The following is a 12,341-nucleotide window of genomic DNA, read 5'->3' as shown; positions in this document are numbered from 1 at the left end:
GAGAGAGAGAGAGAGAGAGAGAGAGAGAGATTGCGTTCATGTATAAATGAGGGAGAGTGTAATCGTCTAAAAGCGAGTGTGTAATTGTAGTGCATTTGTCTGTGAGGAGAGAGAGAGAGAGAGAGAGAGAGAGAGAGAGAGAGAGAGAGAGTTATTGTGTGTTAGAGGGAGAAAGTGTGTAAGCAAAAGAAAGCAAGGATGTGTAATTATAAATGCATTTGTGTGTGTGTGAGAGAGAGAGAGAGAGAGAGAGAGAGAGAGAGATTGCGTTCATGTATAAATGAGGGAGAGTGTAATCGTCTGAAAGCGAGTGTGTAATTGTAATGCATTTGTCTGTGAGGAGAGAGAGAGAGAGAGAGAGAGAGAGAGAGAGAGAGATTGCGTTCATGTATAAATGAGGGAGAGTGTAATCGTCTGAAAGCGAGTGTGTAATTGTAATGCATTTGTCTGTGAGGAGAGAGAGAGAGAGAGAGAGAGAGAGAGAGAGAGAGAGAGATTGTGTGTTAGAGGGAGAAAGTGTGTAAGCAAAAGAAAGCAAGGATATGTAATTGTAAATGCATTTGTGTGAGAGAGAGAGAGAGAGAGAGAGAGAGAGAGAGATTGCGTTCATGTATAAATGAGGGAGAGTGTAATCGTCTGAAAGCGAGTGTGTAATTGTAATGCATTTGTCTGTGAGGAGAGAGAGAGAGAGAGAGAGAGAGAGAGAGAGATTGTGTGTTAGAGGGAGAAAGTGTGTAAGCAAAAGAAAGCAAGGATATGTAATTGTAAATGCATTTGTGTGAGAGAGAGAGAGAGAGAGAGAGAGAGAGAGAGAGATTGCGTTCATGTATAAATGAGGGAGAGTGTAATCGTCTGAAAGCGAGTGTGTAATTGTAATGCATTTGTCTGTGAGGAGAGAGAGAGAGAGAGAGAGAGAGAGAGAGAGAGAGAGATTGTGTGTTAGAGGGAGAAAGTGTGTAAGCAAAAGAAAGCAAGGATATGTAATTGTAAATGCATTTGTGTGTGTGAGAGAGAGAGAGAGAGAGAGAGAGAGAGATTGCGTTCATGTATAAATGAGGGAGAGTGTAATCGTCTGAAAGCGAGTGTGTAATTGTAATGCATTTGTCTGTGAGGAGAGAGAGAGAGAGAGAGAGAGAGAGAGAGAGAGAGAGATTGTGTGTTAGAGGGAGAAAGTGTGTAAGCAAAAGAAAGCATGGATATGTAATTGTAAATGCATTTGTGTGAGAGAGAGAGAGAGAGAGAGAGAGAGAGAGAGAGAGAGAGATTGCGTTCATGTATAAATGAGGGAGAGTGTAATCGTCTGAAAGTGAGTGTGTAATTGTAATGCATTTGTCTGTGAGGAGAGAGAGAGAGAGAGAGAGAGAGAGAGAGAGAGAGATTGTGTGTTAGAGGGAGAAAGTGTGTAAGCAAAAGAAAGCAAGGATATGTAATTGTAAATGCATTTGTGTGTGAGAGAGAGAGAGAGAGAGAGAGAGAGAGAGAGGGAGAAAGTGTGTAAGCAAAGGAAAGCAAGGGTGTGTAATTTTAAAAGCATTTGAGAGAGAGAGAGAGAGAGAGAGAGAGAGAGAGAGGGAGAAAGTGTGTAAGCAAAGGAAAGCAAGGGTGTGTAATTTTAAATGCATTTGAGAGAGAGAGAGAGAGAGAGAGAGAGAGAGAGAGAGAGAGAGAGAGAGAGAGAGATATTGTGTGTTACAGGGAGAAAGTGTGTATGCAAAAGAAAGCGAGAGTGTATAATTGTAAATGCATTTATGAGAGAGAGAGAGAGAGAGAGAGAGAGAGAGAGAGAGAGAGAGAGAGAGAGAGAGAGAGAGAGAGAGAGAGAGAGAGAGAGAATGGAGCATAACCAAGCTGTCATGCACACAAACACAATTATCATTTAAACATGTGTTAATTTTGGCTCACTTTCAAGAAAACCAAATTGAGGTAAGATAACAGGCATTTAATCCACACTCATCAATCTGTCAGATCTTATCACTCTTGTTTAATTAAACAGGATTGAGAATATAAAGATGAACTAATATGTTTAACTTCAATTTATACTTTTCACTCATTTTTTTTAGTTCTTTAACAAAAGGGTACACGTACTGAAGCCTTTTATTATTTTAAACGGCGATAACTAACCTAATATATATATATATATATATATATATATATATATATATATATATATATATTTATATATATATATATATATATATTTATATATATATATATATATATATTATATATATTATATATATATGTGTGTGTGACTGTGTGTATATATATATACATACATATATATATATATATATATATATATTTAGCTTTGTCTAGTATTAAAGTTATTGGGAACATGTATTCACCAAATTAACAAAATTTTACTGGAAAATAACCAATAATTTCAATATATATTATTTTTTCACATCTCTTTCTTCATCTTCGTAAAATATCAAATATATTTGATTTTTCAATTAAAAACAATATACTCTAACATATTTCATTCAACATTTGTATTAGATAAAACATACGCAGGATATGTCATTGGGGTTAAAATACTGCTGGTAAGGCCTGCGTGTGCGTTATACAGACTCGTTTTCTGTTTCCGTTTTCTTTGCGTACTTCGCTGCTCAAATCTGCTATGCTATAAAAGTATTTGCCGCAATTTCTTATCAATAAACAACGTATTTTTATCATTATTGTTTGCAGTGTTCTCCTTGGCTTCATGTGATTTGGTAAACAATCCGCAACAAGGCTTGTGGGTCAGGAACAAGTACCTTGGGAGATTTAGGGAAACTGTTCGACCTTGGTAGCACGTGGCATATTTCTCTCTCTCTCTCTCTCTCTCTCTCCTCTCTCTCTCTCTCTCTCTCTCTCATTGTATGTGTGCGTGTATATATATATATATATATATATAGATAGATATATATATATATATTATATATATAGATATAGATATATATACATATAATATAATACATATATATATATATATATATATATATATATATATATATAAAATATATACACACATACATACATATATATATGTATATATATATATATATATATATATATATAATATATATATATGTGTGTGGGCGTGTGTATGAGTATGTTAAAAAAATACCATAATTCTAATCGGATATTCTCCGTAAAAATAAACGATTCTCAACCGTATTCTTAGAAATACAGGCGACCGTAATTTTTACCCTACTTTGTTATTTTCTTTTTATGGCTTGGTGACCGTAATATCACTCTTTAACGTTAATATATAAGTTTTTAAAAAGGTAAATGCCTGGCAACATTTATTCCAAGATCTTTACCGTTTTTTACGGGAAATCTTTAACAGTATATATATATGTATATATATATATATATATGTATATATATATATATATACACATATATATACATATATACACACATATCTATGTATATATATATATATATATATATATATATATATATATATACTATATATATATATACATATATATATATATATATATATATATATATATATATATATATATATATATATATATAATGTATATATATATATATATACATATATATATATATATATATATATATATATATATATATATATATATATATATATATATATACAGTATATATATAAGGTGTTAGGAACTAGGGTCTTCAACTGGCCAAATGGAGGTGAATGACGCAATGTGTATACGGGGTTCTGACGGACTGCTTATGAGCCTTCTATCCGAAAGTATAAAGTAGCTATTATGTGATATTCTTTTTTTATATATATATATATATATATATATATATATATATATATATATATATATATATATATATATATTCAATGTTTCTCCCTGTCTACACCGCTAATTCCTATTACAGTATAGAGGTGAACTTAATGTTGAGAGTACATACATGCATGCATGCATACATACATACATAAATACATACATATATTTCTATTTTACATCAGGCATGACTTGTTTGATATTAACCTTACCCCATTTGATAACACTCAGTAATAAAATAAATTATATATCAATAGAATTAAACTCCAAAGGCTGAAATGCATTACGAAATATTAATCAAATTAATGTACAGAGGCTAGAATGCATAAAATATTAATCAAATTAACATTGAGTGGTTAAAAAAAACATAATGAAACAAGGAAAAACTCGAAGCTAAGTTTGTTTTGATTGGTGATGCAACAACATTAAGAGGCTGAGAAGAGTCTTGCCGAGTAACGGAGTGAACTGTGACGTCATGAGATGACGTCATAACAATGGGAAACGAGTTTATTTCTTTGCTGTATTAAGTTGGCATCATAGATTTATCCATCATTATTACTATAATTATCGTCATTATTTTTTTTCATTATTACGGAAACGTAATAGGGAACTAAAAAAAAAAGAAACTAAAATTAAAAATAAAATTAAAATACATTTAATTAAAATACTCCGAAAATCCTCATTTTAGTATATATACAAAATGACTGACAATACACAAATTCAAAAGACTGCATAATTTCTTTTGTAATAAATAGCTGGAAAAATATCTTTAGAATGCATAATTGCCTATTCAAATAACGCACATACATTCACAAAATATTAAAAATTTGGAAAAGCTAAATGTATAAAATATTCCTTTAATAAACAATTTCTTTTGACATTCATAATTCCACACATTTCCCCAATACAAAATTCTCTTAAATAATTGTCAATTGTTGCACATATATTCTTTCAATACAAAATTTTTGTAAAGGCATAAACGCATAAATATTTTAAAGGAGAAATAACTCTTTTTTTTAATGAATAAACGTTTAAAGACTCCCAAAAGTCATATTTTCTAGCAAAGGGATAAATATACAAATAGGTAAACAATCCCAAAAAATTTCAATTTTGCTAAAGCATAAATGCATAAATATTCTAAGGATAAATATCTATTTCGTAATAAATGCCTAAAACATTCCCCATAAGAGATAAATATACAAATATACCAATACTTACAATTTAATTCGCATAACATAAACACTCCAATAATAATTCAAATTTTCCCCCCAAGTTTGTTGCTTCTGTTGCAAGCTGAAGATCAATTATTCCCAGGACAAACAATTCTTTCGTAAAAAAATAAACGCCTAAAACACTGCCCAAAAGAGATGAATAAACAAATATACATATGCATAAAATTTACTTCGCATAACATAAAACAACCCCAAAATAATTCAAGTTTTCCCCAACTCTGTTACTTCTCTTGCAAGCTGAAGACCAATTATTCCCTGGACAAATAATTTTCCCGTAATATATACACGCCTAAAACATTCCCCAAAAGAGATAAATAAACAAATATACCAATACTTACAATTTACTTCGCATAACATAAACAGTTTAATAATAATTCAAGTTTACCCCCAAGTTTGCTGCTCTTGCTGCAAGCTGAAGACCAATTATTCCCAAGACAAACCATTCTTTCCTAATAAATAAACGCCTAAAACATATTCCAAAAGAAAGCAAAAAAACAAATATACCTATGCTTAAAATTTACTTCGCTTAACATAAACAATCCCAAAATAAATGACATTTTATAAAAGCCATATACACAAATATCCAAAGAATAAATATTTCTTTCGTAATAAACGCCTTAAACATATCCCAAAAGAAAGCAAGAAACAAATATACCTATGCTTACAATTTACTTAGCATAACATAAACAGTCCACTAATAATTCAAGTTTTCCTAAGTATGCTGCTGCTGTTGCAAGCTGAAGACCAATTATTCCAAGGACAAACAATTCTTTCCTAATAAATAAACGCCTTAAACATTCCCCAAGATGTAAATAAACAAATATACATATGCATACAATTTACTTCGCATAACATAAAACAAACCAAAAATAATTCAAGTTTTCCCCCAAGTCTGCTGCTGTTACTGGAAGCTGAAGTCCAATTATTCCTTGGATAAACAACTCTTTCCTAATAAATAAACACCTAAAAAAATTCCCCAAAAGAGATAAATAAACAAATAGACCTACGCTTAAAATTTACTTTGCATAACATAAACAGTTCAATAATAATGCAAGTTTTCCCCCAAGTCTGCTGCTGTTACTGGAAGCTGAGGTCCAATTATTCCCAGGACAAACAATTCTTTCCTAATAAATAAACACCTAAAAAATTCCCCAAAAGAGATAAATAAATAAATATACCTATGCTTAAAATTTACTTCGCTTAACATAAACGATCCCAAAATAACTGACATTTTATAAAAGGCATATACACAAATATCCCAAGGATAAATATTTCTTTCGTAATAAACGCCTAAAACATATCCCTAAAGAAAGAAATAAACAAACATACCTATGCTTAAAATTTAATTCGCATAACATAAACAAACAATCCAATTATAATGCAAGTTTTCCCCCCAAGTCTGCTGTTGTTACGGCAAGCTGAAGTCCAGCCTGACTTTCGCCCATTGCTTTCTGGAATTCCAATGAGGATCTTTCAACCGGGGGCCAAAAACCACCTGCTGCACACAGAGCCCCCCCAACCATCCCCCACCTTCCCGTGGAGAGAGAGAGAGAGAGAGAGAGAGAGAGAGAGAGAGAGAGTAGCAACTTTAGCTAGCGCACCACCTGTTGATGGTGATTCCCTATCCCGTCATCCCTACCCACCTACCCCACCATTCAAAGATTTCCAGTCTCGTCCCACACTACTGGGGAGGGGAGAGAGAGAGAGAGAGAGAGAGAGAGAGAGAGAAACAAGTCTTGTCCTTTCCAAACAGGCTGTGATACCGAAGATAATTCGCGCTTAATGAAGTGATATTATTGTGAATGTTAGTCTGTTTGCTTTATAATTTATTAATAATAAATCAATAATAATATAATAAATAATAATTATAAAAATTATCACAATGATTATGCTACAAATAATCATTAAGAAAAATAAACTTTCCTCTCCAATTGAGAATATTTCAAAATTCTACAAATGATATTCATGATTGCACCTCTAATTTGGGACCTCCCCAAAAAAAAAAAAGAAAAAAAAAAAAAAAAAAAAAAAAAAGTACCCATTTATTTTACGCCATCTGTTGTAATCATGAACCCCTTTATGAATGTTCAAAAAACAGGATGCACATAATGTCCATTTCCTTTTGAATAAAATGGGATAAAAATATTGTCTATTTATTAGCTAAAATTATGCAGAGTTGCTCCTACCCAAAATGGGGCATCCGGAATAGTCAATTAGACATACCCGAAAATAAGTACATTCTATTCGCATTTTTTCAAAGCTTACAAATAATACACATAAATCATCATCTAAATTATATTTATCAAACCTTACAATTAATGCAATAATAAATCATTACCTAAATGATATCTATAATTCTGTGACGCCACATGATGTTATCTATAAAGATGATAACGTAAAGAGATCAATCAAAAAATCAATCAATCAATCAATAAATTCCTTTGAACTAATCAAATGGATAGAATTAATAAAATATGGAAATAATCTAAATTATTATCTATAAATCTGTGACGCCTGATAACGTTATCTATAAACTTAACGACAGATGGCGTAAAGAGATCCCTCATCCAATTCCTTGAAACCAAAACAACGGATAGAATTAAAAAATATTGAAATAATCTAAATAAATTATATATATATACATGTGTATATATATATATATATATATATACACATGTATATATATATATATATATATATATATTGTCATTACTAGCCAAGCTACAACACTAGTTGGAAATGCAAGTTGCTATAAGCCCAAGGGCTCCAACAGGGAAAAATAGCCCAGTGAGGAAAGGAAATAAGGAAATAAACAAATGATGAGAATAAATTAATATATATATATACATATATATATATATATATATATATATATATTTAAATCTGTAACGCTTGGTAACGTTATCTATAAAGTAAAGCCAGATAACGAAAGGAGATCAATAATCCAATTCTTTAAAACCAAATAGATGTCAGGATACCAGAAAACATCAAATCTATCAATCAATCCTTAAAATCAAACAAAAAAGTCGATTAATAAATTAAATTTGAGAGACCAGATACCGATCACAATTTACGAGTTTCTATTATATGCAATCCTGAACAAACGAGAAACAAATGTAACAAATGTAACTATAATCAATTCTTTTTAGTGAGGCAGATTTGCACCGACTCGCAGCGGTGCCTTTTTAGCTAGGAAAAGTTTCCTGATCGCTGATTGGTTGGACAAGATAATTCTAACCAATCAGCGATCAGGAAACTTTTCCGAGCTAAAAGGGCACCGCTGCGAGTCGGTGCAAATCTGCCTCGCTTAAAAGAAATGGACTATAGAGTGGCACTCAGTAGAGCACAGATCTCCGCCACGGCAGCTTATTTCTCAACCTTTGCTTGACGTTGACCTTTGACCTTCACATGTATTATTTTGCTTGGATTTTCATACAGTCAAATATGAAACAAGTTTGTAGTCTTTGTGACAACGACGTCCCAACTTATGGCTGATTACGTGAATTGGATATTTTGCTTGACCGCGACCTTGACCTTTGACCTAGATATTCCAAAATTTAATCATCTCCAGCTTTTTACATAACAGTTAATCCATTCAAGCTTCATTACTGTACGATTAAAATTGTTGCCAGAAAGCTGATCACAAACAAACACATACACACACAAATAGAGTGTAAAACAACCTCCTTCCAACTTCCTTGGCGGATGTAACAAACGTAAACAAATGTTATGAATAACTTTTAAAAACCACAAATAGAGAAATCACGTACTCACGCAACCACCGAATTGAAGTGTGTCCAGTAAATATTACCTGAAAAACAAAACAAACTTTATAAGTAACCAGATTAATGAGAGAAGATATATATAGATGAGTCATGGTAAAACTCCACTTGAAGATTGGGTGAAGAAAACAAACAAACTGATTAAAAAAAAAATACTACAGTTATGAACAAGAATAAAAGTATTAAGGTACTTCAGTTATAAACACGAATAAAAGTATTAAGGTAGTTCAGTTATAAACAAGAATAAAAGTATTAAGGTACTTCTGTTATAAACACGAATAAAAGTATTAAGGTAGTTCAGTTATAAACAAGAATAAAAGTATTAAGGTAGTTCAGTTATAAACAAGAATAAAAGTATTAAGGTAGTTCAGTTATAAACAAGAATAAAAGTATTAAGGTAGTTCAGTTATAAACAAGAATAAAAGTATTAAGGTAGTTCAGTTATAAACACGAATGAAAGTATTAAGGTAGTTCAGTTATAAACACGAATGAAAGTATTAAGGTAGTTCAGTTATAAACACGAATAAAAGTATTAAGGTAGTTCAGTTATAAACAAGAATATAAGTATTAAGGTAGTGCAGTTATAAACAAGAATAAACGCATAATGGCACTGCATTTATATACAGGGTTAAATGTATAAATTACCTCAGTTATATACAGAAATATACACATTTATTATTATTATTATTATTATTATTATTATTATTATTATTATTATTATTTATCATTATTATTATTATTATTATTATTATTATTATTATTATTATTATTATCAAACTAGCATAGCAGCATCCCTATCTGGAGAAGCAGGATACTATAAGCCCAAGGGCTAGAACAGGGAAAAATAGCCCAATGAGGATAGTGAATAAGAAAATAAATATACTACATGAGAAGTAATAAATGATATAAAATACTTTAAGATCAGTAGTAATAAAAGGAAATAAATGTATAAAGATATTGTATTTACAAATTGCTATCAATGTATAAAAAACCCGTAATGTTAATCTTAATGACATGTATTATACTCCAACAACTAACTACTAATCTAATGTTAACAGGAAATGGATCAGAGAATTATCATTTATTACATATTTCCCTTCACAAGTTATTATTCTAAAAAAAAAAAAAATTAACACAATATTAATTATTGATGGAAATTTTAATCTCGCCTTCATAAAAGGATTTTCAATTTATTGTTATTTTAATGTGTTGAACAGCTATAGTCGTCTCAGAGATTCCGGGCCAAATAAGCTCCACCCCCTGGCGACGTCATAGCCAATCATGTTGTCTCCAGCATTAACAGTGGTCACAACACATCCCCTTAAAGGGATTATAGCTTATAATTTGAAATTTGAGTGGGTGTGTATTGTGACCGAAGCTAACGTGGGAGGCAACGTGATTATCTATGACGTCATCAGAAGGTGGGTGGGAGGCAACGTGATTGGCTACGACGTCATCAGGAGTTGGGTGGGAGGTAACGTGATTGGCTATGACGTCATCTGGAGGTGCGGCTTATTTCGCCCGGAATCTTTGCAGTGACTATAGTAACATTTTCTAGCTAAGACCGGAAGCACGAATTACGATAAATAGAAGTACTGGAAAATATCCAAAGCAAAGAAGAGTTTATGGAATCTCGGAAGGAAAACTAAAGGTAACTTAATTAGATTCTAATCTTCGCAATCGTTATAAAATTAATAAAAATAAACGATGGTCGCTAAAAATTCACTTTTAATAATGTTGCAAACAAAGGATATTACATCACGAACAAACAATTATTGGAACATCACAAAAATAGTCATCCTCCCTTGTCAAATCACTAAAAAATTATTTTGTTATTTCATTAGAAAATGACACATTCATCACAAAAAAATGCCCTCATGATGTAGAAGTGAACTATTAATGTATCTGAAACTCTGAACAATTAATTATTTTGCAAAAAAAAAAAAAAAAAAAAAAAAAAAAAAAAAAAAAAAATTCTCCCGGTCAATAAAAAGAAACTCATTTCTCACAAGAAATACTATAATGACGTTTACCAGAAATTCTACACAATTACTGCAACATTAAAAAAATTCCTCCTCCCTTAGCAAATCACGTAAAAATTGTGTCATTACTATAGGAAATGACACATTTCTCACAAGAAATATCATCATGACGTGATGATGAGCTATTAATTTACCTGAAATTCTGAACAATTAATCACATCAACATAAAAAAAAAAACCTACAGGTCCAATCACAAAAAAAAGAAAAAAAAATCCCTCATTTCCGTATAAAATGACCCATTCATCACAAAAATTATTGTCATCAAATCACAAGAGAACTTATATTATTTCTGTAGAAAATGACACATTCATCACAAAAATTATCGTCATTGTCAAATAAAAAAAAAAATACCATTTCTGTAGAAAATGACCTATTCATCACAAAATTATTGTCATCAAATCACAAAAGACCTTTATTATTTCTGTAGAAAATGACACATAAATCACAAAAATTATCGTCATCAAAAAAAAAAAAAAAAAAAAAAAAAAAAAAAAAAAACGCTTATATTATTTCCGTAGAAAATGACACATACATCACACAAATTATCGTCATTGTCAAAAAAAAAAAAGAAAAAAAAAAACCATATCTATACGAAATTACCTATTCATCTAAAAAAAATCGCCAAGAAGAGGACACAAATTAATAATTTACCTGAAATTCTAAACAATTAAAAAAAAAACTTGTCAAATCACAAAAAAAAAAAAAAACTCGTTTCTGTACAAAATCACACATTCCTCATATAAAACACCATCGTCATGATAAATTTACATCAAAATCAAACAATGATAAATAAAAACCGCACATAATTCCCACTTCGTGAATCCATTTAACTCATTTTGCATGGCACAATAAGACCATTAAATATTGACGATGAGAAGGAGATGATGTCTGTATCGTCAGACGTCAACTTGGCACTTAGGGAATAAATAAATCAGTGTACTTTATTATGAGGGAATGTCGTGTACGATTTACGTCAACTATAATTATATTATATTACTATATGCACAGCGAGATGACGTGTTAAGCAATATTAGTATTATGTGATTTTGAGATTATAGGCGGTCTTTTTGTATGGCACACACAGGAAAGATATATACATAAATATATATATATATATATATATATAGATATATATCTATATATATATATATATATATATATATATTTATGTATATATATATATATATATATATAATATATATTATATATATATATATATATATATATTAAGTCTACATGTGCTTTAGTGCGAGATTTATAGTTATTGTACGTGCAAACAAACTTTATATATATATATATATATATATATATATATATATATATAATAAAAAAAACACACACACACACACGGAAATGAACTTTCTTAATATATAAAATGTAAATAACTGCATAAACATCAAACAAAAACGCATACCTACACACATAACTGAATTGAATTTCGTAAATGTTTGAAATCTAATAAAAAATCAGTCGTAATAAAAACCCAGAAAAAAAAAATATCAGTTTACTGGATCGATA

At 30.4% G+C, this 12,341-nt stretch overlaps 1 protein-coding gene across 1 annotated transcript in view; it reads right to left on the bottom strand.

Annotated features, from left to right (window-relative positions):
- Window positions 1-12,341, bottom strand: part of Eip93F (Ecdysone-induced protein 93F) — a 436,185-nt gene that overhangs the window by 262,708 nt on the left and 161,136 nt on the right. The window lies entirely within an intron of this gene.

This window comes from Palaemon carinicauda, chromosome 20 (assembly GCF_036898095.1).
Source record: "Palaemon carinicauda isolate YSFRI2023 chromosome 20, ASM3689809v2, whole genome shotgun sequence".
Lineage (NCBI taxonomy): Eukaryota > Metazoa > Arthropoda > Malacostraca > Decapoda > Palaemonidae > Palaemon > Palaemon carinicauda.
The sequence above is the reverse complement of the archived record's forward strand: the minus strand, read 5'-3'. Positions and strand labels throughout refer to the sequence as shown.